Below are 27721 nucleotides of genomic sequence, written 5' to 3'. Positions count from 1 at the left end.
ACACCAAGGGGCAATTTAGCACGGCCAAGCAAACTAACCCACACCTCTTTGAAGTGTGGGAGGAAACTGGAGCACCCAGAGGAAACCCATGCAGACACGGGGAGAACATGCAAACTCCACACAGAAAGTGACCCAAGGCTGGAATTGAACCTGGGTATGTGGCACTTGAGGTAGTGGTGCTAACCACTGTGCCACCGTGCCGCCCTCAATGCTGAGCGAAATATTTGTTTCCCCCTGCCACTAGTCTAATGTACATCTCACGAGTCCACAGTGCAGCTAAGTATCTACCAGTTTCTTTTGCAATCCAGTCCTTTGCTTTCCGTTACATTTCAACTTCCGGACAATTAACACTCAGCTCCGGGAGACTCCACGACAATCCTAGAGAGTTGGCAACTCAATCCTGTTTTAAATCCAGGAATCACCTCTGTTTTCTCCCATCTGCCTCACATCGCTATCCTGGTGCGTGAATCACAACTGTGTTACAGTGTCATCTCCCCCAGTTAATATCAGAGCGTTGGACATCTTGGTGAAAGCATTGGGGTTTCCGTCCCAATATCCTGCTGACATTACTCATGGTTCCCCCACTTTTATTAATCATCAGCCCCTCCAGTTAATCCCAGATCCATCTCCTGCTAAACCTCTTTTGAGCGTCTGTCGTTCATCTTTTAATCAAATGCTATTCATTTGTGTTTAGTATTTGCATTTATCCTCATTGTGTGTGATTTGCCTGAGTCTCTCCACTACCCACTAGTATAAAGGCCACCTCTATTCTTTGTCACTGGATTAGATTTTAATTTAAAATGACTTAGCTTTGGAGGGAGAACTGCTTTCAGTGTGAAATAACACATGCACCATGTATTGGAAGAGGCCTTGGAGAGGGGATTTACCAGAATGATACCAGGGTGAAAAACTGAAGGAAGTGAGGTTGCGTTCCCAGCGCAGAGCGGGTGAAGGAGAAATTTTATTAAGGGGGTGCCAAATGATGGAGGAGTTTGGATAGAGTACATAGAACATAGAACACTACAGCACAAACAGGCCCTTTGGCCCACAAGTTGTGCCGATCACATCTATACCTACCAAGCCATAGAACTATCTGTAACTCCCAATCCCATTAGATCCCATATACTCATCCAGAAGTCTTTTAAAAGACCCCAGCAAGTTCGCCTCTACCACCACCGATGGCAGCCGATTCCACTCACTCACCACCCTCTGAGTGAAAAACTTACCCCTAACATCTCCTCTGTACCTGCTCCCCAGCACCTTAAACCTGTGTCCTCTCGTAGCGACCATTTCAGCCCTGGGAAATAGCCTCCGAGAATCCACCCTATCTATTCCTCTCAACATTTTATAAACCTAGTAGTAAGGAGAAACCATGGGTTGGTGGGCTGGTAATCAAAGGACAAAGATTTAAAGTTTATTTATTAGTGTCACAAGTAGGCTTACATTAACACTGCAATGTGAGAATCCCCTCATTGCAACACTCCAGCGCTTGTTCGGGTACACTGAGGGAGAATTTAGCATGGCCAGTCCACCTAAGCAGCACGTCTTTCAGACTGTGGAAAGAAACCGGAGCTTCTGGAGGAAACCCACGAAGATATGGGGAGAACATGCAGACTCCACACAGACGGTGACCCAAGCCAGGAATCAAACCCATTCCCTAGTGCTGCGAGGCAGCAGTGCTAACCACTGTGCCACCGTGTCACCCTTAAGACAATTGCCAAAAAAATGGAGGAGGTGAGGCAAAATATTTCTGCACAAATGAGTTGTTAGGATACAGATTTCAATACCTGAATGGATGGTGAAATGGATTTAATCATCGTTTTCAAAAGGGAGTTAAATAACTAAAGATAGGATGTGTTTGCAGGGCTGTAAGGACAATGTGGGACTAATTGGATAAGTTCTCCAAAAAGCTGGCACAAGCACAATGCCCCACAGTCAAATAGCCTTTCTGACACAAACCATCTGGGCTCATATTGAGGAGTTACCACCTTTGTGGGCGATAAGTGGCCTGTCAGTGTTTACAGAGCTGCATCAAATGAAACCCCTGTTGGATGGAAGGGGCGGCATTGAATGAGGAACTGGACTGGTCAATGACTAGATTCTCCTAAATGACAAATCCTCCTTCAAGCCCCACAATGTCTTCCACCATTAAAAGTATTTGTTGGTGCTTTTGCATCTTACGGATAGAGCTACTTGCGGACAGGTTGCAATGAGTGCCCAGCTAAGTCACGAATGACCCTTAGCGAATGGAAGCTGCTGTCTTTACCTGCTCTGGCCTACCTGCGTCTCCAGTCCTGCACCAACCTGGGTTTCTCTGAACTAGTCATGATGTGGAGATGCTGGCGTTGGACTGGGGTAAACACAGTAAGACGTCTCACGCACCAGGTTAAAGTCTAACAGGTTTATTTGGTAGCAAAAGCCATGAGCTTTCGGAGCACTGCCCCTTCTTCAGGTGAGTGGGAGTTCTATTCACAAGCAGGGCATGTAAAGACACAAACTCAGTTTACAGAATAATAGTTGGAATGCGAATGTTTACAGGTAATCAAGTGTTAAAGGTACAGACAATGTGACTGGAGAGAGCATTAAGCACAGGTTAAAGAGATGTGTATTGTCTCTAGATAGGACAGTTAGTGAGATTTTGTAAGTCCAGACAAGTCATGGGGATTACAGATAGTGTGACATGAACCCAAGATCCTGGTTGAGGCCATCCTCATGTGTGAAGAACTTGGCTCTCAGTCTCTGCTCAGCGACTCTATGTTGTGTTGTGTCATGAAGACCACCTTGGAGAACATTTACCCAAAGATCAGAGGCCGAATGCCCATGACCGCTGAACTGTTGCCCAACAGGAAGAGAACACTCTTGCCTGGTGATTGTCGCGCAGTTTTCATTTATCCATTATCATAGCATCTGCATGGTCTCCCCAAAGTACCATGCCCCAGAATGGAGAAGCTTCTCCGGAGCCTTCAACATGTCATTGATGAAGACGAGCATCTCACCAAGGCCATCCCCACAGCCCCACTTCTTGTCTTCAAACAACCGCACAACCTCAAACAGAACATTGTTCGCAGCAAACTACCCAGCCTTCAGGAGAACAGTGACCATGACACCACACAACCCTGCACCATCAACCTCTGCAAGACGTTCCAGATCATTGACACAGATGTCATCATCTCATGTGAGAACACCATCCACCAGGTACACGGTACATACTCTTGCAACTCGGCCAACGTTGTCTACCTGATACACTGCAGGAAAGGATGTCCCGAAGCATGGTATATTGGAGAGACCATGCAGACATTGCATGGTCTCTCCAACAGATGAATGAACACCGCTCGACAATCACCAGGCAAGAGTGTTCTCTGTTTGTTGGGGAACACTTCAGTGGTCACGGGCATTCGGCCTCTGATCTTCAGATAAGCATTCGCCAAGGTGGCCTTCATGACACACAACGACTCAGAGTCGCTGAGCAGAGACTGAGAGCCAAGTTCCACACACATGAGGACAGCCTCAACCAGGATCTCGGGTTCATGTCACACTATCTGTAATCCCCACGACTTGACTGAGCTTGCAAAATCTCACTAACTGTCCTGTCTGGAGACAATACACATCTCTTTAACCTGTGCTTAACTCCACTCACATTGTCTGTATCTTTAAGACTTGATTACCTGTAAAGACTCGCATTCCAATCATTATTCTGTAAATTGAGTTTATATGCCCTGTCTGTGAATAGAGCTCCCATTCACCTGACAAAGGGGCAGCGCTGCGAAAGCTGGTGGCTTTTGCTACCAAATAAACCAGTTGGACTTTAACCTGGTGTTGCGAGACTTCCCCCTGTGTTTCGCTGAATTACTCAGTGGGCTGGTATAACAAACCTATTCAGGATGCGGACAATGTTCTGCGGACAATGTTGGACTGGGGTGAGCTCTGTAAGGAGTCTCACAACACCAAGTTAAAGTCCAACAAGTTTATGTGGAATCACAAGCTTTTGGAGCACTACTCCTTCATCAGTTGAGTCTCTCAGCTCATGATTCCAAATAAACCCACTGGATTTTAACCTGGTGCTGTGAGACTTCCTACAAAACATTTTCAGATGCATCAAAGCTCTACAGCAATTCAAGAAAATGGCCCACCATCAACACGGCTGAATAATAATTGCCAGCTTTCTGAGAATATCCTTACTTTTTTTTAAAGTGAGGTTGTTATAGATGTGTAGTGCCTTGTTGTGCCTTGGTTGGAGAATGGAAGGATTGTTACAGGATGATTGATGCCCCTGACATTAAGTGAGATTATACTAATTGTTAGTCGTGTGGTCTGAGCAGTGCTGGTGACTTCCCATAATTGTCTGAAAGGCAAAACAGTGGTAGTTTTGTAAGGGACTAGAATCCAGTGGATTTGAGCATTATGTATAGCACTGCAAAACATCATTATCCATAACAACAGCACTATAGTGAAATCAGAAACATTCTTAATCTGGCGTTCAGTCCCTGTTGATTTAATAATCAAAGAATCATTGTAACACTCTCTGGTGCAGCTTCTGTATAGACAAGTGTGAACACTGTTTGGCCACTTACACAACATATCATTTGGCCCTATTCTGGTCTCCATGGTGTAAGTCATTCCCAATTACTGCTTGAAGTAATGGCCAGTCAGATTGAAATGTGCATTTTATTCCTGCAAGGTGTAAAATGTAAACTTGTGATATAGTGGCAGCACAATTATATTTGAGTGATGGACTGGGACAGCCTGTGTCCTTTCTGAAACCGAAAGAGAAAATGCTAGAAAATCTCAGCAGGGCTGGCAGCATCTGTAAGGAGAGAAAAGAGCTGACGTTTTGAGTCCAGATGACCCTCTGTCAAAGCTAAAAGGCAAAGAAAGTGGGAGATATTTATACCGCAGGGTGAGGGAATGAAAGAGGAGTCATAGGCAGAGAAACCAGGGAAAAAGACTGCTAATGGCAGTCCAGAAAGAGAATAAATGGTGTGAATGGCCAAATGGCAGAGGAGCTAAAATGAGAGCTGTGAGAGATGAAGATGCGGGGGGAGGGGAAAGGATGGATGGGAGAGAGAACATTTAGAAAAGGGGGAAAGGGGGAGAAAAGGTAATGAAAGAAGGGATAAAGTAGGGGGAAAAATTGGAGGGGGAAGAAAAATGAAGAAAGACAATAAAGAAATAAAAGGTAGAGAACAGTAATTTTTTAAAAATAAAATGAAAACAAAGGGGTGGCAGTGGGTTTGAGCCAATCATCTGAAGTTGTTGAATTCGATGTTGAGATCAGAAGGCTGTAAAGTGCCTATCCGGGAGAGGAGATGCTGTTCCTCCAGTTTGCATTGAGCTTCACTGGAACATTGCGGCAGGACAAGGACAGATATGTGGGCATGGGAGCAGGATCATGTGTTAAAATGCCAAGCAACCAGAAGGTCAGGGTCCTGACTGCGCACAGACTGAAGATGCTCAGCAAAGCAATCACCCAGGCTATGCTTGGTCTGTCCGATATAGAGGAGACCACATTGGGAGCAGCTAATGCAATGCACCAAATTGAAAGAGGTGCAAGTGAAACACTGCTTAAGCTGGAATGAATGTTTTGGACCTTTGATGGTACATGTAGAAGAGGTAAAGGGACAGGTGTCACACCTTCTGCGACTGCATGGGAAGGCGTCATGAGTGACGGGAGAGGTGTTGGTTAGAGTGGAGGAGTGGTCTAGGGGGAACGGTGTCTGTGGAATGCTGACAGAGGGAGTGAAGGGAAGATGTGTTTGATGATGGCATCACAGAGGAGTGGGTGAAAATGGCGGAGGATTATGCTTTGCATGCGGAGGCTGGTGGAACAGAGGGGGAGTCTATCCTTGTTCTAAGAGGAGGAGAGGGGGTGAGGGTTGTGGCACGGGAGATGGACTGTATGTTGTTGAGGACTCTGTCGACAACTGTAGGTAGGAATCCACGGTTGAGGAAAAAACACATATTAATAAAGTTTATTTATTAGTCACAAGTAAGGCTTACATTAACACTGCAATGAAGCTGCTGTGAAATTCCCCTAGTCACCACACTCCGATGCTTGTTTGGGTCAATGCGCCTAACCAGCTCGTCTTTCAGACTGTGGGAGGAAACCGGAGCACCCGGAAGAAACCCATGCAGACACACGGAGAACATGCAAACTGCACATAGAGAGAAATTGTTTTTAGCCGGACAGGCATGAGAATCTAAAGGTGTTTGTGACGTGGCTGAAACAGTTTTTGTGATGTTCTGGGGTGTGCAGAACAAAGGTTTTTGTTCATGTTTAAGATCTGCACTGGCATGTTACATGCCTGAACTAAAACCAGAGATGGGAAATAAAAACTTTGAAAGAGGTCTCTCCAATATAGAGGAGACCACATTGAGAGTGGCTAATGCAATGCACCAAATTGAAAGAGGTGCAAGTGGAACACTGCTTAAGCTGGAATGAATGTTTTGGACCTTTGATGGTAAACATAGAAGACGTAAAGGGACAGGTGCTACACCTTCAGCGACTGCACTGGAAGGTGTCATGAGTGACAGGAGAGGTGTTGGTTAAAGTGGAGGAGTGGTCTGACCAGAGTGCCAGAGTTTCTGCTCCAATAAGTCGGTGTATCTGAGGGGACTATCTGACAGAGTCAAAATTATCTCTTCCTTTTAATTCTCTGGTAGCTTTTGTGTGTTAAATTAATCTATGAACAAAGAACACAGGAAAGTACAGCTCAGAAACTGGCCCTTCAGCCCTCCAAGCCTATGCCAGCCACAATGCCCAAACTAAACTATGGCAGAAGCGTGAAACAGGCTGCAGGCAAATCAACAACACAGTGTATGTTGTGTCTGATTTTATGTTTCACTAACTTGAATAGAAATTGCCAGTGGAAAAAATGGGCGACCCAATCACGATCAGCCATTATGCATTACGGGCACAGACCAGTTTCACTCGTATGTATCATTAGTGTCTTTATCATGGCAAACCAGCCTCCCATCCATTGACTCTGTCTACATTTCCCGCTGCCTTGGAAAAGCAGCCAGCATAATTAAGGACTCCACGCACCCCAGACATTCTCTCTTCCACCTCCTTCCATGAGGAAAAAGATACAAAAGTCTGAGAACACGCACCAGCCAACTCAAGAATATCTTCTTCCCTACTGCCATCAGACTTTTGAATGGACCTATCTTATATTAAGTTGATCTTTCTCTATGCCCTAGCAATGACTACATTTTGCACTCTCTCCCTTTCCTTCTCTATGTATGGTATGCTTTTTTTGTATCCTGCGCAAATAACAATACTTTTCACTGTACATTAATACATGTGACAATAATAAATCAAATCGAAAAGTAGGGAGGTCTTGCTGCAACTGTACAGGGTACTGGTGAGGCCGCAGCTGGAGTACTGTGTGCAGTTTTGGTTGCCACACTTGCGGAAGGATATATTGGCCTTGGAGGGAGTGCAGAGAAGGTTCACTAAGCTGATACCAGAGATGAGGGGGTTAGCCTATGATGAGAGACTAAATAGACTGGGTCTGTACTCATTGGAGTTTAGAAGACTGAGGGGGGATCTTATAGAGACGTATAAGATAATGAAAGGGATGGATAGGGTAGAGGTAGAGAGATTCTTCCCGCTTAGAAAGGATAGCAAGACTAGAGGGCACAGCCTCAAGATAAGGGGAGTGCAGTTTAGATCGGAGTTGAGGAGGAACTTCTTCACTCGAAGGGTGGTGAATCTCTGGAATTCTCTGCCCGTTGAAGTGGTGGAGGCTACCTCACTGAATATATTTAAGTCACGGGTAGATAGGTTTCTGATAGAATAGGGAATTAAGGGTTATGGGGAGAAAGCGGGAAAGTGGAACTGATCCACTTCAGATCAGCCATGATTTTATTGAATGGCGGAGCAGGCTCGAAGGGCTAAATGGCCTACTCCTGCTCCTATTTCTTATGTTCTTATGTTCAAATCAGGGATCATCAACAGTGATTCTTTTTCACTTTCTTTCTCTTTCCTGTAAGGAGAATTGGAAAGAACGCTTAATTTAGCACATTCTTTCACATCACAATGTCTGAAAGCACTTTCCACAGCAAATTGTTTTTGAAGTGAAGTGACTGGTATGGAGACAAACACTCCAGCCATCCTGGATCAACAGAATCCCGAGTCCAAGCCAGTTGTCGAATCATTAATTTTCCATCTTCTTCTTAAGCAGTTCCTCTGGATCGAGAATGACTCTCTTCCATTCCAATGAGTTTGATGGGTTTTGACATGGCCAATTAGTCCCATGTGTGATCTGCAGAATAGGCAGATCGGTTGACTGGAATTTTGGTTGCTCCATCCAATGCCTCAACGTCACCCCCACACATTCCCAACAAAGTCTCTCGGAGCGTTTGGTGTTTTTCCGAATGCGCCTTCTCCATTTTGGTCAGCCATGAGTCGGAGACGGGTTGGCGAGGATGCGTGTCCTCTTCAAGGGAACTTTGAGGACGTCGTTTAAGTGTATCTGCTGTCATTGTGGGATTGGTTGACCTTTGAATAGTGGGTTTAATTTTGAGGGAGCCTCGATGGCCAAGAAACCAACTTTAATTCCTTTCAAATTAGACCTGCAAAAGTACATTTGGAGCGGATAAAGGTAGCCTGTTCCCTCTAATAAACGATATACAGTTTGCACTTGTCGGCATGAATTTGCAATAAGGTGAAACTCAGTGCAGTTTCCCCCAACCCTCGAGGTAATCTTCATTTATCCTTTGTTTCCCTTTCCTTTATCCCCTGCAATTCTTTTATCTTTTAAAAATTCTTTCAGGCTGATATGCAAAGATGCTTCTCAACTGGAGGCGCGATAGCTGCAGAGCAGAATGCAATGTACTTTGAAACGAACAATTGCCAAATTCATTACTATGCCAACCCTTTGTTTTCCTTCATTGTTATCCTGTGGTATTCATCCAAATTCTAAAGACCTTGAAGTAGGCAAATTAGCAGCCAGTTACTGTACACAGTTAGGATAAGGAAATGTTCTTTCTTTTTGAAGCAAGTCTTACAAGGATATCCATCAAGCGCTATGGCGAAGTCTGCACAAAACCCTATTTAAATACTGCTCGAAACAGCGGTTGAAGAAGATTTATTGTTTCATGAGATCGGTCGGAAATTTCTTTTCAAATAATTATTTCAGAAGGCACCCATCTTCAGAAAAGAGAATTCAGTCCCACAAACTTGTGATTGGATGTAAAAGTACGGTGTGAGTTCATCTGTCACTTCTCTGAACTGCCCAGCGAGAAAGAGGATAAAATGGAGGCCAGAGTTCTCCAGCCACGCCCACCGCTGGGATTCTCTGGCCCCGCACTCGCTGAATGAAGATTTGGCTGAGTGCCAAATTCTCCGTTGTGAATTTGGCACCAGCAGCGGTGATTGGGGCGAACAGAGATCGGAGAATCCCGACCAAAGGCTCAGGGTCAACTGAAGTCAAGTGCGGAGAGGGAAGTTGGACTGACTGATTCTTGTCAAACGGTGAAGCAAGCTCAAAGGACAGAATGGCCTGCACCACCTCATTTGTATGTTCATTCTAGAAAGTCCAGGTCAAGTTGGGCACTGATGATGCCTTTATTTGATGTCCTTTGGAGAGCAAAGAAGTAGGAAAGGAAATATCGATTCCCTCAGGCGATGAAAAAATTAATGCAAGATCCCTGATTCCTGGGGTGGCATGATGGCACAGTGGTTAGCATTGCTGCCTTACAGTGCCAGGAAAGTGCTGAATAGGCGGGAAAACCGTTCTAAATCCCAACTGTTTTGTCAGTTCAGTTTCTCACCTGAATTTTCGCACTCTATGCACTGCGCAGATGGGAATCGAACCTGGGTCCCTGACACTGTGAAGCAACAATGCTAACCACTGTGCTACCATGCCATCTTATCCTTCTATTATCCTTTCCCTTTTATGTTCTCCTTTTTCATTATCTTTCTTTGAAATACACTTTTAGTTTAACTGAAAGGGATTCAGTAAATGATGGAAATATTTAGCAGGTCTGGCAGCGTCTATGGAGAGAGAAACAGAGTTAACGTTAGAGGTCGAACACCATCCATCAGATCTGCGAAAAGGATATCAGGTTTTAAGCAAGTGGGAGTGGGGTGGAGAAAAGTTGAAAGAGGAAAGGTGTGTGGTAGGGTAGAATGCAGGAGAGATTGAGTGACAAAAGGGAGATGGTAATGAACGAAGATTGGGTGGGACAGTGGCACAGTGGTTAGCACTGCTGCCTGACAGCACCAGGGACCCGGGTTTGATTCTGGCCATGAGTGACTACCTGTGTGCAGTTGGCATGTTCTCCCTTTGTCTGCATGAGTTTCCTCTGGGTGCTCCAGTTTCCTCCCACAGTCCAAAGATAGAGTCATAGAAGTTTACAGCATGGAAACATACCCTTCGGCCCAACTTGTCCATGCTGTCCTTTTTCTGAACCACCACACTAGTCCCAATTGTCCACATTTGGCCCATTTCCTCTATACTCATGTAACTGTCTAAAGGCTTTTTAAAGGACAAAATTGTACCTGCCTCTACTACTACCTCTGGCAGCTTGTTCCAGACATTCATCACCCTCTGTGTGAAAAAATTGCTCCTCTGGACCCTTTTGTAATGCAGGTTAAGTGGACCAGCCATGTTAGACTGTTTCTTATTGTGTTGAGATGTGTAGATTAGATGGATTTGCCATGGTAACTGTGTGGGATTAATGGGACAGCGTGGGGGAAAGATCCTGGGTGAGATACCCTGTTAGAGTCGGTGCAAACTCGATAGGCTGAAAAGCCTCTTCTGCACTGGAGGGATTCTATGATAAAGAAACAAAAGAGGAATCCAGAGAGCAGCAGATGGCAACAGTAACATCATTGCTCACACCACTTACTATCTGAAAAATATGGAAACAGTGGTTACGATCTTGTTGAGCTCGATATTGAGTCCAGAAGGCTGTAAAGCAAACTCAGTGTTTATCATTTTGTTCAAATCTGTTCTACAGCATAGCTTCTGGCTAGTTATCAAATTGCACTGATGATTTTTGAAACTTTTTCTTCCTCTATTGAAATTTCCCAAGTCACCACCAGCATCAGTGTAGAGCAGATTTAACCCCAGAATAGACAGTACCTGACTACTGTCCAATGGGGCACATTGTACTGTGCAGATATCTCGTGCAGCAAGAGTTGATATCGGTGGTCCAGTGACTGCATTCCTCCAGGTCCCCATGATCTCTGTTTGTGTTTCTGAATATTTTCAAAACTTTATGTGGTAACCTCCACGAGGACCATGGGGGATCACTGATTCATCTCCCTGTGGCACAGTTCGATTCCTGGCTGGGGCCACAGTCTGTGTGGAGTCTGTACGTTTTCCCGGGTGCTCCAATTTCCTCCCACAATCCGAAGGACGAACTGGTTAGGTACTAACTTCTCCCTCAGTGCACCAGAGTGTGACGACTCGAGAATTTTCAGAGTAAATTCATTGCAGTGTTAATGTAAGCCTGCTTGTGACACTAATAAATACACGTAAAAACATAAATAATCTTAAAACTGTGGGGCTCGGTTGAGAATGAGTTCCCCTGGTAACAGGCAATGGCCTGCGCAGTTGGAACTCCTTACCTGTCTTTTGTAAGGCATACCCTGGACTGGGCCTGCTGAAGTGTAGTCCCAGGTAGGGACTAGTAGGTGTACGCCATGGTAGTGATTTTACTATGCATTCTGTGATAAACTCTGTTCCTTTCCAGTTGGACTTCCTGAATCATTACACTCTATAAAAAGCTCTCACCCCCGGTTGAGTGAGTCCTGTGGCAGTTAAGTCAAACCTACCAGAATATCTAGGGTTCAGTCCTTGGACAGTGCAGAGTTAGTGAGTCTCGGGAATATTACAATTGCATTCCTCATGCCTGGGGATAAGGAAACATCTAGTTTTCCTGCACCTGATTATTATCCAGTGTCCCGTGCTGCAGAGTGCACGCAGCTGAAAGCTGGGTAATAAGCAAAATTGAATTGTGCCGTTGAGTTGAGGAAGATATTTCTGGAGTATAGTTTGTGTTTTCAGGACATCTCATAAAATGCTTTACAGCCAATGAATTCCTTTCTTGAAATATGGTGTTTTACAGGCGAATATGACAGGAAATTTGCACACAGCAAGATCCCACAAACATCAATAAGATAAAAGACCAGATAATCCGTTTTGATGCTTTCCTTCTTCGAGGAACGCCTGGGATCTTTGGCATCCACATGAGCAAGCAGATGGACTCTCAGTTTGATGTACGCCTAAAAGATCGGGTTCTCATGGTCCTCTCAATTGAATAGTCCATCACGTTTTAACAGTGCAGGCTCACACATAAACCGTGCCCAAGAAGAAATGTCACTCATAGGAGAAAGCTGGAATTTGGTCAGCAAGACAGGGCAGCGCGGTGAATAACACTGCTGCCTCAAAGTGCCAGGGCATTAGGTTTGATTCCCAGCTTGAGTCACTGTCTGTGAGGAGTCTGCATGTCCTCCCCGTGTCTGCGTGGGTTTCCTCCAGGTGCTCCGGTTTCCTACCACAGTCCGAAAGACTTGCTGGTTAGGTGCGTTGACCGGAACAGGTGGCGGGACTGTGGCAACCAGGGGAATTTCACAGTAACTTCATTGCAGTGTTAATGTAAGCCTACTTGTGACACTTATAAATAAACTTTAAACTTTAAGTGGTGCAGGATTGCAAACAATTGGTCCAAGTCTCTGTCTCCCCTGGTTTGAGACACGAACAAAAGGACCATTGGGATACCATCTCAAAAGGCCCTGCTATTCAGAGATTAATTACAGAAGAGGGAGGTCCAGAGTTTATAAAATGCCGATGTTTCATTTTCTGTGAACAAATGAGGTGTGAAGGCTTTCTACTGGAACTCCGCCATGAAGTTTCTTCTGCTTTTGAACTCTGACTGCATTGCTGCTTCAAATTCCAACCCTTGTATTGAAAATGCAGAGTGTTTATTGGCACCACTGTGTTCACACCGGAACTGGAGGCCAGGTGAGATTTACTGCCGGACTTGGAGAAAACAGTGCATTTTGCAACAAACAGAATATTTTTACAGATAAAAACAAAATACTGCAGATGCTGGAATCTGAAACAAAAACAGAAAATGCTGGGAGATCTCAGTAGGTCTGACAGCCTCTGTGGGGAGAGAATGGAACCAATGTTTCGCGTCTGGATGGCTCTTCATCAGAACTTCCGACAAAGGGTCATCCAGACTCGAAACGTTGGCTCTATTCTCTTCCCACAGATGCAGTCAGACCTGCTGAGATTTTTTGGAAGGATATTTGCAGGGTCCTTTCACAAGGAGAATACAGCAAATTGAATTCATGAGCGAAACTTAACACCGCTCCTAATAAAAGCAGGGTGGTATCTGATTTGATTTTGATTTGATTTGATTTATTATTATCACCTGTATTAATATACAGTGAAAAGTATTGTTTCTTACGTGCAAGAAGCATACCGTTCGTAGAGAAGGAAACGAGAGTGTGCAGCGTGTAGTGTTACAGTCATAGCTAGGATGGAGAGAAAGATCAACTTAATGCAAGCTAAGTTCATTCAGAAGTCTGATGGCAGTAGGGAAGAAGCTATTCTTGAGTTGGTTGGTACGTGATCTCAGATTTTTGTAACTTTTTCCCAAAGGAAGAAGTGGAAGAGAGAATGTCCGGGGTGTGTGGGGTCCTTAATTATGCTGGCTGCTTTTCCGAGGCAGAGGGAAGTGTATACAGAGTCAATGGCTGGGGGCTGGTTTGCGTGATGGATTGGGCTACCCTCACAACCTTTCGTAGTTCCTTGCAGTCTTGGCAGAGCAGGAGCCATACCAAGCTGTGATACAACCAGGCTCCAGCACTACGCAGTGAGTGGAGAATAGTTCCATAATAGGCATTGATTATTTCTCCGGCACTAAGCAGTGGGTGGAGGATAGTCCATATCAGGAGCAACACTAGGCCATTTAGCCCTTCAAACTCACTCTGCCATACTATATAGAAACATAGAAAAACTACAGCACAAACAGGCCCTTCGGCCCACAAGTTGCGCCGAACATGTCCTTACCTACTAGGCATACCTATAACCCTCTATCTTACTAAGTTCCACGTACTTATCCAAAAGTCTCTTAGAAGACCTTATCGAATCTGCCTCCACCACCACTGCTGGCAGCCGATTCCACGCACCCACCACCCTCTGAGTGAAAGACGTACCCCTGACATCTCCTCCGTACCTACTCCCCAGCACCTTAAACCTGTGTCCTCTTGTGGCAACCATTTCAGCCCTGGGAAAAAGCCTCTGAGAATCCACTCGATCAATACCTCTCAACATCTTATACACCTCTATCAGGTCACCCCTCATCCTTTGTCTCTCCAAGGAGAAAAGACTGAGCTCTCTCAACCTATCCTCATAAGGCAAGCCACCCAATCCAGGCACATCCTTGTAAATCTCCTCTGCACCCTTTCCATGGCTTCCACATCCTTCCTGTAAAGAGGCAACCAGAACTGAGCACAGTACTCCAAGTGGGGTTTGACTAGGGTCTTATACAGCTGCAGCATTAGCTCCCGACTCCTAAACTCAATTTCTTGATTGATGAAGGCCAGTACACCATACACCTTCTTAACCACAGCTTCTATCTGCGAAGCTGTTTTGAGCATCTTATGAACTCGGACCCCAAGATCCATCTGATTTTCCACACTGCCAAGAGTCTTACCCTTAATATTATCATCTGTCATCCTATTTGACCTGCCAAAATGAATCACCACACACTTATCTGGGTTGAAGTCCATCTGTCACTTCTCCGCCCAGTCTTGCATCCTATCAATGTCTCGCTGCAACTTCTGACATCCTTCCAATATCATATCATATCCCTGATATGATCATGGCTGATCTCCATCTCATCCGAACTCCACTTCCCTGCCTTTTCCCCATCGCCTTTTATTCCACAAGATAATTTGATTATTTCTCCAACAAAGTGCAGTAAGTGGCGGATAGTTCTATAATACACATTATTTCTCCAGAAGTGTCATAGGACCACATAATCCCTACAGCGCAGAAGGAGGCCATTCAGCCCATCAAGTTTACACTGATTCTCAAAGAACATCTTACCCCCACCCTTTCCCCATCACCCCCCACATTTAGCATGGCCAATCCACCTAACCTACACATCTTTTGAATATGGGGGGAAACCCATGCAGACATGGGGAGAATATGCAAACTCCACACAGTCACCCAAGGCCGGAATTGAACCTGGATCCTTGGCGCAGTGAGGCAGTAGTGCTAACCACTGTACACCCCTGCAGCCCTGAGTTTAAGGTAATTACATAATACAAATGATGCACATAAAGTCAGTCTTAGTCACTTTATGTGGCCTTCAGAAATGACTGGTGAAAAATTACCCAATCACCTCCATTCCAGCCGAGAATAACTGGGTCGCGACAGGCAGCCTCTAACTAGTGATTCTTGCATCTTGGATAAGCGTATGGTGGAAGGTGGTAGAACAGCGCATCTGCCTGTTTCTCACTCCAAATACAAGTCCTCCCAGTCCCCTCACTGCCAGAGACTACCAACGACATACATAATGAATATCTGCCTCCCCGCTGTGGTATGGTTCCCCCAGTCTGCATTTTATAACAACTCCATTGGGAGTGAAAGCAGTGAACGGCTGAACACTTTGCCCACAGTCCAGATACTGTCAGGCTAGCTTCGGGTGGCGCGGGAGGGAGGGCATAAAGCACCAGAGAAAATGGTGAATTCAACTGGCCAAAATTCTCTCTCAAATGAAGGAAATAACTCCTCAAACTCTCCACGCAGATAAGTGGCACATCTCCCGACTAGCATTGCAGTATTGTCACCAATGCACTGGGGGCTCCAGAAACTAATGATATAAAGGACAGGTGCAGAAAGGCAAATTATCTCATACAATATTAAGTAAGCATCCATTGTCGAGATGAAAGATGGCATAAAATATTGAAAAGTAAATGGTCTAACAAAGTGCACTCTAATTTGATTGTTAATCCAATAATTACTGTTTATTTGTAACGTTGTGCATCCCCTTATTGCTTTATGCTCCACGACCGCATTGAAGATTGGTTGGAGGTAGCCTTTCAATCATTGTGTGACCTTGATGGTTGCTAGGAGCACAGAGCCTCTGAACATCCCACTTGGAGTACCAGCTTCACACTGTTTCCCACCAGATGGCAGGATAGATATGGATGAAAGAGGCAATTCATGCAGTCTGATTTCATCCATCCAGAAAGAACGTACAGTGGCCCCATCGCAGTGTCCAGCTGTTCCTTCTCCTGCCTGTGGAGCTCTCTTCCAGACATCAGCGCTGCCTGGAACACTGCCCTTCATACAGCGGAGTTGTCAGTGATTATTCTTGAGTTTTTCTTTGAATTCTAAGTGCCTCCCTGGAATAATAGCATATCTGACTCGCATTTCACGCAGCGCAAAGCCAGACTGAGCCTCAGATTGATGTTTGAACAACCGGTTGCTAGCTCTGGTGTCACTACCACAGAGAGGGTAAGTGCAACTGTAATGGGCATGGGGCAGGCAGTGAGGAGGAGGGGGTAATTCTTTGCCCCTGTGGTACAGTGCCTCGCATACCTTGCCTCCGGGCCAGATTGAGAAAATCTGGTTTCAAGTATCATTTGAAGGAGTTATGAGGGGAGGCAGAGTTTTCCTGTTCTGCCATCTCAGGAATTGTAACGGGCAGGTCAGAAAATTTGGCAGTGATACAAAGGTCTGTTGACCTTAGATGGGAATTTCTGGCCTTGGGACCAGGACAGCTGGAAACTCCCGCCCACAGTCTGCAAGTATAACTGTACTGAGGTTAGTCTAATTGCAGCTTGGCAGTTTTGTTTTTCTTTTTGTCTTCCTTATTCAGCTTACCTTAATTAGAGTCAGTTTAGCTGGATAGCTGATTGGTGATGCAGAGCGACGCCAACAGTTGGTTGGTACGTGATTTCAAACTATTGTATCTTTTTCCCGGCAAGGTGGAAGAGAGAATGTCCGGGGTGCTTGGGGTCCTTAATTATGTTGGCTGCTTTTCCCGGGAAGTGTGGACACAGTCAATGGATGAGAGGCTGGTTTGCGCGATGGACTGGGCTTCATTTGCAAATTTCTGTAATTTCTTACAGTCTTGGCCAGGGCAGTTGCCACACCACCAAACAGGTTGTGTTCTATGAAGCATCTGTAAAAGTCAGTGAGAATCGTAGCGAGCATGTCAAATTTCCTTAGCCTCCTGAGAAATTAGAGGTGTTGGTGGGCTTTCTTAACTATAGCATCTGCGTGGAGGGGACAGGACTCGTTGTTGGCAATTTGGGCACCTAGAAACCTGAAGCCCTTGGCCACTTCCACTTCATCCTCATTGATGTAGACATGAGCGTGTCCTCCATTATGTTTCCTGAAGTTGATGACTGCCTCCTCCCTTGCACTGATATTGAGGGAGAGATTATTGTCGTCGCACCAGTTCACCAGATTCTCCATCTCTTTCTTGTACTCCTGCTCATCATTGTTTGAGATAGGTTGAGGGAGCTAGGTCTTTTCTCCCTGGAGAGACGAAGGATGAGAGGTGACCTGAGAGAGGTTTATAAGATGTTGAGAGATATAGATAGGGTGGATTCTCAGAAGCTATTTCCCCAGGGCTGAAATGATCGCTACGAGAGGACAGGTTTAAGGTGCTGGGGAGCAAGTACAGAGGAGATGTCAGGGGTAAGTTTTTCACTCAGAGGGTGGTGAGTGAGTGGAATCAGCTGCTGTCGGTGGTGGTGGAGGCGAACTCGCTGGGGTCGTTGAAGAGATTTCTGGATGAGTACATGGGATTTAATGGGATTGGGAGTTATAGATGGGCCTGGTAGGTAGGGATATGATCGGCGCAACTTGTGGGCTGAAGGGCCTGTTTGTGCTGTAGTGTTCTGTGTTCTATGAGACTACACTTGTGTCATCAGCAAACTTGAAAATCGAATTGAAAGGGATTTTGGCCACACAGTCATAGCTGTATTCGGAGTAGAGTAAGGGGTTGAGGACACAGTCTTGCGGAGCATGGTGTTGGGGATAATCGTGAAGGAAGTGTTGGTGCCTATCCTTACTGATTGCTGTCTGAGGAACCCAGCATCAGGACATGGAGGGCCACCTGAGATCCACCTCCCTGCCTTTGCTGCTGACCCCCTCTTCCTATGACCAGCCACCCCACAAAACCCCTCCTGCCATGACTCGACTCTGGCCTGGGTCAGTTGGCAATCCTGGGCCTTTGGTGCACGCCCCAGTGGGAGCAGCCCCTGCCTCCCCGGTGAGCAAGGGAGCCGCCGGCCTCAGGTTGACTGACATCTTTTAGCAGGAGGGACTTCCATCCAGGTCTGACTAGCTCGTGGTTTGGCGGACCTGTCCTTGGAGGAGGCCGGAGGGGGGGGAGTCTCCAGCCACCTCTCCAGCTGAAAAGACCCTTGTTGCCTCCGCAAGATTCCACTTTATGATTCTGTCAGACCTAAAATTATACCCGTGCGCCGGTGTCTGGTGAGATTAGCAATATTGGTCATTGTTGTAGATCCACTGACACGGGCAATTTCTCATTTCTTTTTACAAAGCATTCGCCAGCTGCTTCTGAGCAGTACAGGGACCAGAAGATTCAATGATTTTCACTTGGACAACACTTGCCCTCTTGAGCACGCAGGAGCGTATCACTTCTTCACTTGAACTGCTTTGCAATTTTTCAGATCGATCCTGCACCCTGATCTCTCAATCGTGGAACGATTGGGAAGTCAGATAGTCAGTCAAGAGAAGGAAACAGAAACGAACGGCCCATTTTCACGAGAGTTTAGCCTTACAGAATGGACAAGTGTTTGGCAACCGGCGCACAGTGATCCTTCTGAAAAGGCTTGGGTACTGATTTCACTCACCCTGCCTCCCCCCCCAACAAAAGCCTCCTCCACCCTTCCCCCCCCCCAACCAACCAATCTCCTGGCAGTGACTCTAATCCGTTTTTTGGCCGGCGACTGTGACACAGAATAGATTGTGTTTGCACAGTTTAACAAAATAGAAGTCACATTCTCCACGGGCCCTTCATTTGTCTCGCAACGCAGAGTGAGTCGGGCCAGAGCACAAGTGAGCGTGTGCGATTGCAACACCTGTCAGTGCGCGGTTTACACGCCGAGATGATTGAACGCAGGGCCCACGCCTCAGGCAGCAAAATAAAAACCCCAGCGCTCTCGACCTTTCTTTCTTTTCTTTTTTTTTTCACTCTCCCGTCTCGGCAACGGCTGCCTTCTCTCTCTTTCTCTCTCTCTCTCTGAGTGTTGCAACCTCCCCTGACCCTGTCACATCAGAAGAAATGGTGCAGCTGCAATTGGCAACCCCTCTGGTGTGTCGGAGGAGAAACTTGGGCCCTCCCAGCCTGCAGTAATTGTGTACGGGGAGGGCTTAGTGCACTGATTACTACAGTGTGTACAAAAACACGCTCTTTGCATCAGGTTACATCCTGACTCCCCCACCCCCCCACCGCAGCCCCCACCCCGTCTTCCCCACCCCCACTCCCCAGTAATCTTCCCACGAAGCTTCTTACTAGAGGAAAGGTTATCGAGCACTGGTTACGTAACACGGCAGTGCCTTGATTCGGACACTGTTGTTCTGATTGGTTCAATAGACAACTCTGTACACCCTCACTCCACTCTCGAGACAGAGGCTTTGGCCAATTCTTTTTATCCTCGACTCTGAAAATTTCGCCCCAAAAGGATTTCATTTTGACACCGTGATGTTGCAAAGTCTGTGAAATGAGAACAAAGGGAAGTACAGCACAGGAACAGGCCCTTCTGCCCTCCAAGTCCAAACCAATCTTGATGCGCTAACTAAACTAAAACAAACCGTCTGCACTTACTCTGTCTGTATCCATCTATTCCCTCCCTGTTCATGTCCCCATCCAGATGCCTCTTAAGTGTGGGGTGGAGTTCACGCAGTTTTAATGGTTGTCCAAACACAAAATATGAATATTTATTTAAAGGCCTTCAGGCACTTCAGCAACACTGAAAAGAAAGGAAATAAACATCCCACTCTTTTTGCTGAACTTTCCACATGATATATCCCTATTTAAACCTGTCACTGACGGATACTGTGTTCAGGTTTTCCTGGCAAGTGGAGCAGCCTTCTAGGTTTAAATAGGGATATACCGCGCTGCCCTCGAATTTATTCACACATCTTCAAACACCACTTCCACTCTTAACAGAACTTTAAACTGTAGGTCAACTTGTACAACTGAAACTATTTCTATTTTATTTTCTGGAGTGGCGCAATGGTTAGCACTGCTGCCTCACAGCACCAGGGCCCGAGGTTCAATTCCCAGCTTGGTTTACTCTCTGTGCCGGAGCCTGCACATTCTCCCCATGTCTGTGTGGGTTTCCTCTGGGTGCTCTGGTTTCCTCCCATAGGCCAAAGATGGGCAGGTTAGATGGATTGGCCATGCTAAAATGCCCCTTAGAGTCCCAAAGTGCGTAGGTTAGATGGATTGACCATAGCAAATGTGGGGAGAGGGCCTGAATTAGATGCTGTGTCAGAGAGTCAGTGCAAACTCGATGGGCCAAGTGAGCTCTACTGCACCATAAGGATTCTATGAATAAATCTACATTGTCCATAATTTGAGCATCGATTTCCATTTTTAAAGTTCAGTATGGTGTTCAATATTGCCGATGTTCAATTTGAGGACATCTCAAATCCCAGAAGGGAAATTTGGAATGCCGGTTTATAATTATTTACTTGAATGATTTGGAAAAATGTGAAACAAGAGAAGAAAGCTGGTGAGGAGAGGAATCAGTCTTGTAGTAAATTATTCAAATAACAAAATGTTTAATTAAACTTTAAAACACACAACGTTTACAATTAACGATAATAATGGTTACCTGGAAAGTATATTTCAATTACACCCAGTTGAAATCCACCTACTTTCCCAAACCCTGAGAATACACCTTCCCCATAGGTTTTAACACTATGACCTAAATCCAACAAATGATTACCACACAAGGTCTGTAAGCGTCTTTTAGTGAAAAATCTGGGGTCTACCATAGGCAACTTTCTTCTGCTTTCAGTACAGTAGCTAAACTCTCTCTCAGGGGAAAAAAAGGCCCTGTTTGCAAACTGACCATGGCTATGATCTAGGACACAAGGGTGGCACAGTGACACAGTGGTTGGCACGGCTGCTTCATAGCGCCAGGGTCCTGGGTTTGAATCCCGGCTTGGATCACTGTCTGTGTGGAGTTTGCACATTCTTCCCATGTCTGCGTGGGTTTCCTCCAAAGATCTGCGGGTTAGGTGGATTGGTCATGGTAAATTGCCCCTTAGTGTCAGGGGGGTTAGCTAGGTTAAAGGATTGTGATCAGTGCAGACTCGATGGGCAGAATGGCCTGCTTCTGCACTATAGAATTGGGATTCTGTGATTGTTAGATTCTACTTTGTTTAACAAAATCTTGATTTCACTCTGCTACCAGTCTAATCACAAATCCTCAGTGCAGCTACATGCCTCTCTTTAGAGATCTTTACATTTCATTTCATTCCAATTTCAGAAAAAGGGCCGGGTGATGCATAATCTATCTGAACCTTTATTGCATTTCTGTGGTGCCTTCCAGCACACATTTATGCATTCGGCAGCCAATGAACTACTTTTGAAGTGTGGTTACTGTTGCGATTTAGGGAAAAGGGACAGCCTCCTTTCCACACAACAAGCTCCCACAAACAGCAATGCAATAATGATGATGCAGTTCATGTCTTCTATACATCTGAAAGTTTTAAGCCAAAGCAAAGTTTCTGAGCCCTGTGGGTGAGGAACAGTTGCAGTGACATCACATGCCAGGAGAAGGAGCTTTCCCAAGAGTACAGTGATGCAACAAGGGTGTAGTTTAATTAAGGGCACTGGATGAAGCCATTCTAAAAATCTAATGCATTATCAAATCCAATCTTCCTCCCATCTCTTCAAGATGTTGAGTTATTGCTCAGATGTAGTTCTCGTGAGGGTGGGATATTTTGCAGTGGTAGAATCCAACCAGCATTGAGAAGATGAAGCTTCCATCTCACCTCAGAATAACCCACTCATACCGACCAACTTCTCAGCACCAAACCCAGTCCTGGGAGGGTCTGTCCTAATGTTAACAATTTTGATAGCTTCTGGCACAATTCCCACTTGCAGGGAAGAAGGAAAACCCCCAGCGACAAGTCTTGTGTGTCAGCCCTGCGCTCACCTGTTGGGTGGCATCATATCCTCACCCGTACTCACCTGGCATCCAGCAGTTTGGAACAGAGACCCACCTTTCTCTTGCGTTTCGTAAATCATTTTACTGTACTTCCTATTGAGGATCTGGATTGAGATTGAATAACTCAGCATGAACTAGGACCAATTCTCTCACTTCCATCTTCTGGAGGGTTCTCCATATTGATTGGATGGACATACTAAGTCTTTGAGGGAACTGTTCATGCTGTATTCTAAACTTGCATATCTTTTAACACCCAAGTTCCCCCCAATTTATATAGATGACTTGAACGAAGGAACGAAAGGTTGGTTGCTCAATTTCCTGAGACAGAGTCAGAGAGGCTTACAGCATGGAAACAGGCCCTTCAGCCCCACCTGTCCATACCGCCCTTTGTTTTTAGGCGGGAAAGTAAGTTGTGAAGAGAACACAAGGAAGTAGCAAAGGGATATAGATAGGATAAGTGAGAGATTTGGGAAAATGTGGAAAAATGTGAAATTGTCCACTTTGCCTGGAAGAATGTAAAAGAAGGTCACTATTTAAATGGTGAGAGATTGCAGAATTCTGAGGTGCAGAGGGATCTGGGTGTCCTAGCACATGAATCACAAAACTCTGGTACAACACTAATTAGGAAAGCTAATAGAGTGTTATCATTTATGGTGAGGGGAATTGACTACAAAACTGGGTGGTTACGCTTCAGCTTTACAGGGCATTGGTGACACTACATCTGGAGTATTGTACACAATACTTATTTAAGGAATGATGAAAGTTTATTGGAAGAAGTTCAGAGAAAGTTTACCTCGAATGGGCAGCTTGTCTTATGAGGGAAGGTTGGATAGGCTTGGCTTAAATCCACTACAGTTTACAAGGGTAAGAGGTGACTTGATTAAAATATCCTAAGGGCGGTTGAGAGAGTGGATGTGGAGAGGATGTTTCCTCTTGCAGACAATCTAGAACAAGAAGTGAGGAATTTTTTTTCTCCCAAAGTAGTAAGTTTTTGGAACTCCTTTCCTGAAAAGGTGGTGGTAGCAAAATCTGTGAATATTTTTAAGGCATAGATAGATAGATTATTGATAAACAAAAGGGTGAAAGGTTATCAAGGGTAGGCAGGAGGTTACAGTCAGAGGAGCCATGATCTTATCGAATGGCTTAAGGGGCTGAGTGCTGACTCCTGCTACTAATTCGTATATATGTAACTCCTGTCCTTCAATGTTACTCATTGATCCCAGCTGGATATTGGCCTCTGCTGAAAGACAAGATTGAGTTTGGCTTTGGTGCTGTCCTTAGCAGAAAGCAAGGTGACTGGCCATTAGATACAATCCCCAAATCGCTCCATCATGGGCAACTACTTTTTTCTGCCAAAGTCCTAAGTTCTGGGATTCACTTCCTAAATTTCTCTGTCTCTAGATCTCCCTCATTTCCTGGTAGATGCTCATCCAAACCTATTTTTTGACATCTGTCCTCATGTTTCCTTCGTGTCTTAACATCAAATTTTGATCGATAATGCCGCTGAGAAGTAGCTGGGAACGTTTTACTGTATTAAAGGCGCTATATAAATGCAAACTGGTGTTTTTGATGGGTTGCCTTTGAATTGCCAGCACTCAGAGGAAGAGTAGCCCAGCTGGGACTGAAGGCCTTGTAAAGAGGGAGAGGAAAAAGATGCGATGGCTTGTTAGCAACGAGCAATCCATCTCTTCACTTCTTACAGTGCTGTGCTAATCTGACATAGCAGTCACTTAACAATGACCAGTGAATGCACCCTAGTGCAATGCTTTAAGCGTCACCATGGCAATAACTGGAGAGCTGACATTCCCTTTCTGTACGCACCCATTGGTCCTCGACCTTTTTCGATGTTAAAGACAATCGAGGCTGGATTGAGTGTTTTAAGGACGAGCGAATCTATCCAAGCTATTTCATTAAACAGAAAAAAAGTGATAATTGCAAGCTGGCTGTGTGCATTAGAAAGGTCAGCTGGCCCACTATTAAGTGGAAGATGTTCAGTGTATTGGTCAAATGCACAAACCTCTACTTCAGGAACATATTTTCTTCAGAGATTTGAAGAGTTGTTGCCTCGTCTTGTACAAACTACTGCTTCAGGTTGTGTGCAGAACAAAAATATCGGAGTCATAAAGGATTGATTATTTTCATCTAGCAATGTTTCCTGTCATTTGAGTTGTTTTTCTATCGCTTTTTCTGTTTAAGCTACCATACTTCCCTCTCACCCACCCCAAAAGCAATGAGACAGCAAAAGTGCCATCAGGAGTTGACTTGATGGGTAAACATAGTGATCCATAAAACTTGCCTCTTTGACCAAGCATTTGCACCAATATCTCTTCATATTCAGTCCAAAGATGTGCGGGTTAGGTGGATTGGCCATGTTAAATTGCCCCATAGTGTGAGGAGGACTGGCTAGGGTAAATGCATGGGGTTATGGGGATAGGGCCCGGGTGGGATTGTAGTTAGTGCAGACTCGATGGGCTGAATGGCCTCCTTCTGCACTGTAGGAATTCTATAATTCTATTCGTTTTATTTATTAGTGTCACAAGTAGGCTTGCATTAGCACTGCAATAAAGTTATTGTGAAAATCCCCAAGTTAACACACTCCAGTGCCTGGTTGGGGGCATGGAGGGAGAATTTAGCATGGTGAATGCACCTAACTAGCATATCTTTCAGATTGTGGGAGGAACCCGGAGCACCCAGAGGAAACCCAAGCAGACATAGGAATAGCGTGCAGACTCTGCATATGGAGAGACCCAAGCCGAGAACTGAACCCAGGTCCCTGGCGCTACGAGGCAGCAGTGCTAACCATTGTACCACCACGGTCTGTTGTGTTTGATACCACTCCAGTGAACATGTTTCCATTTTGAAAGTGCTATGTAAGTTCTTACTGTGGTTGACAGGTCCCAAGTTTATGCTGTGTGGAGACTTCTATATAGTTCAACTCAAATGAGGTTCAACTGAACTGCTCTCCATCAAACAGCTTGTGGAAGATTGCTATCGAGATGTTCCACTGAAGAACAGTCACATGCATGAAGTGCCAGCGATCTGGTGATGCGCATGGAACTGTTGTTCCCTTCCATCCCATCATGTAGTTCACTGACTTGAGATGATAAGGTTGAGGATTGGTGGCAGTGGGTAGAATGATGTCTGGGCAGGAACAAAGAAAGTGACAAAAGCAAGTAAAGGAAGACGATTCTGTGCGACTGTTCGAAACTAAAAGTGGAATAAGAGGGAGAGACGTCCCATTTTCACCCAGCCCTTTTCAGATTAGCAGTACAACAGAAATCAATAAGGCCTAATGTTCTGCATTTAAGAAGCGTCACCTTGTTCTAACCCAGGCGTTCTGAAGTAAGTCAGCCTATTATTTAAATACTTCATGTAGATAGAAATTATGCAAAAAAAAAGTAAGGGGTCACCGAGGTCCCATTAACTTGATAACATCACATAAACTAATCTCTAATCGTCAAGAGTACTTTATTGTGTAACCATGACAACTGCTCTTGCTTTCACTATAATGCATCTCGTTTTATTTTTAGATGGGGAGCACTTCTCTTTCCTCCTCTTGCTTCGATTGGACACGTTAATTCTGGATCATAAATATTTTAAAGGAATTATTTTACAAACCCCATCACCTCCTGTGATTTAGGTTAATCTTTCAAAAAACATGACAACTTTACAGGAGAATAGAGAACAAACAAATTTGGATGTGATGCCATCTCTTACTACAGCCTGTAACTATGGAGTATTAATTTCAGATTGTACCGCAAAAGTGAGGCTATTCTTTGGGCTAATTGTTTTTTTTCCCTCCTCCCTTTATTTTCCTGCAATAATTGGCTTATGTTGAACTGTGGTTCTGTCAGCTCTCACCCAATTGGCAAGTTTTCTTGAGTGGTTCTAAACAAGTGTACGTCATGACACTGTTCTACCATGGGGTACATCACATTCAAGGATGTGATTGCACAAGAAAGGGTGCAGAGGAGATTGACCAGGATGTTCATAGATTCCTACAGTGCAGAAGGAGGCCACTTGGCCCACTGAGTCTGCACTAACCACAATCCCACCCAGGTCCTGTCCCCATAACCACAAGTATTTACTCTAGCTAGTTCCCCCTGAAACTAAGGGGCGATTTAGCATGGCCCAATCCATCTAAACCGCACATCTTTGGACTGTGGGTGGAAACCGGAGGAAACCCATGCAGACACAGGAAGAATGTGTAAACTCCACACAGACAGTATTCCAAGCCAGGAATCGAACCAGGGTCCCGAATGCTGTGAGGCAGCAATGCTAATCACTGTGCCGCCATGTTGCCTGGGCTGGAGCGTTTGAAGATGAGGCTGTTTGGGCTGGGGTTGTTTTTCCTTAGAGCAGAGAAAGCTGAGGGGGGACCTGGGCGGGGTGTACAAAATTATGAGGGACATAGATGGGGTGGATTGGAAGAAACATTTCCTCTTAGTAGAGGGGTCAATAACCAGGGAGATAGATTTGATATTGGGGCCGGAGATTTAGAGAGGATTTGAGGAAAACCTTTTCACCCAGACGATGGAGGGAATCTGGAACTTACAGCCTGAAAGGGTTGAAGAGGCAGTAGCCCTCACAACATTTAAGAAGCATTTAGATGAGCACTTGAAACGCCGTAGCATACAAGGAGCAGGCACTGGAAAATGGGATGAGAATAGATAAGTGATTGATGGTCTGTGCCAGGCCTAATGCAGGGCTGAATGGCCTATTCCTATGATCTCAGCTCCTTTGTTTGTATGAATTGCTGGTGTGTGTGATTGCCATTGTTATTCTGTGTGGGGGGGGAAGGGCGGTTGGGTTATCTGCTTTTAATGGTTACTCCTTGTGTGTCTTTGTAACACAGCTAATATTGCCTAATTGATCCCTTGGCGCCAGTTATTGGTATTGATAAGTAAAACATCAATTTGTGTGCTGAAAATTTGAGGCTGACTAATAATGCAAGGATGGCAAAGCACAGCTGGAGACGGGGGTCGACTTGTATGCTAAATATATGCAAGAACATGGTCTGTGAGGATAAAAAAGTGGGTCAACTTACACGCTGCAATTTACAGCATCTATAGAATTGGGCCTCAGAGACTGGAAGGTGCATCATTTTACATGTTTTACCTTGCTGGTAGGCAGTAGTCTGTTCTTTCCTCTATGAAGCTCTTAAGGTATAATTTCTCATCTTAATCATGGCAGGTTATTAATGTACAGCAAGCCCATTCAGTGTAGGCGAACTATTATGCCTTTTTAATGCCAACAAGAGCAAATATTTATCTAAAAGTGGGATAAACAGGCAAAGCCCAAACAAATTCCTACGCAACAACAGGGATGATTGCGATTCGAGCAGCCTGTGAGGGAGAGGGACAGCGGAAAAATATTGCAACAGCCAATATTGATGGATCCTGTATATGAGGCCACAGGTCTGCTGCATTCTATATCTAAACATGTGCACTTGTGTGTGTGCATGCATGTGTGTGTATGCACATATGTGTGTGTGTATGTGTGCCTGTCTGTATGTGTGCATCTGTG

At 45.1% G+C, this 27721-nt stretch overlaps 1 protein-coding gene across 14 annotated transcripts in view; it reads left to right on the top strand.

Moving 5' to 3' along the window:
* Nucleotides 1–27721, top strand: part of celf2 (cugbp, Elav-like family member 2) — a 614034-nt gene that overhangs the window by 194304 nt on the left and 392009 nt on the right. The window contains exon 1 of one of the 14 annotated variants that reach the window (XM_080207694.1): nucleotides 15982–16487. The exons of the other annotated variants lie outside the window; for them this stretch is intronic. The gene's annotated coding sequence lies outside the window, so the exon portion shown is untranslated. Of the gene's footprint in view, nucleotides 1–15981; nucleotides 16488–27721 lie in introns of those variants that run through there. 14 annotated transcript variants of the gene reach the window in all.

Source organism: Carcharhinus amblyrhynchos, chromosome 19 (genome assembly GCF_965287045.1).
Source record: "Carcharhinus amblyrhynchos chromosome 19, sCarAmb.v2.hapA, whole genome shotgun sequence".
Lineage (NCBI taxonomy): Eukaryota > Metazoa > Chordata > Chondrichthyes > Carcharhiniformes > Carcharhinidae > Carcharhinus > Carcharhinus amblyrhynchos.
This window is presented reverse-complemented; position numbering and strand designations above follow the sequence as displayed.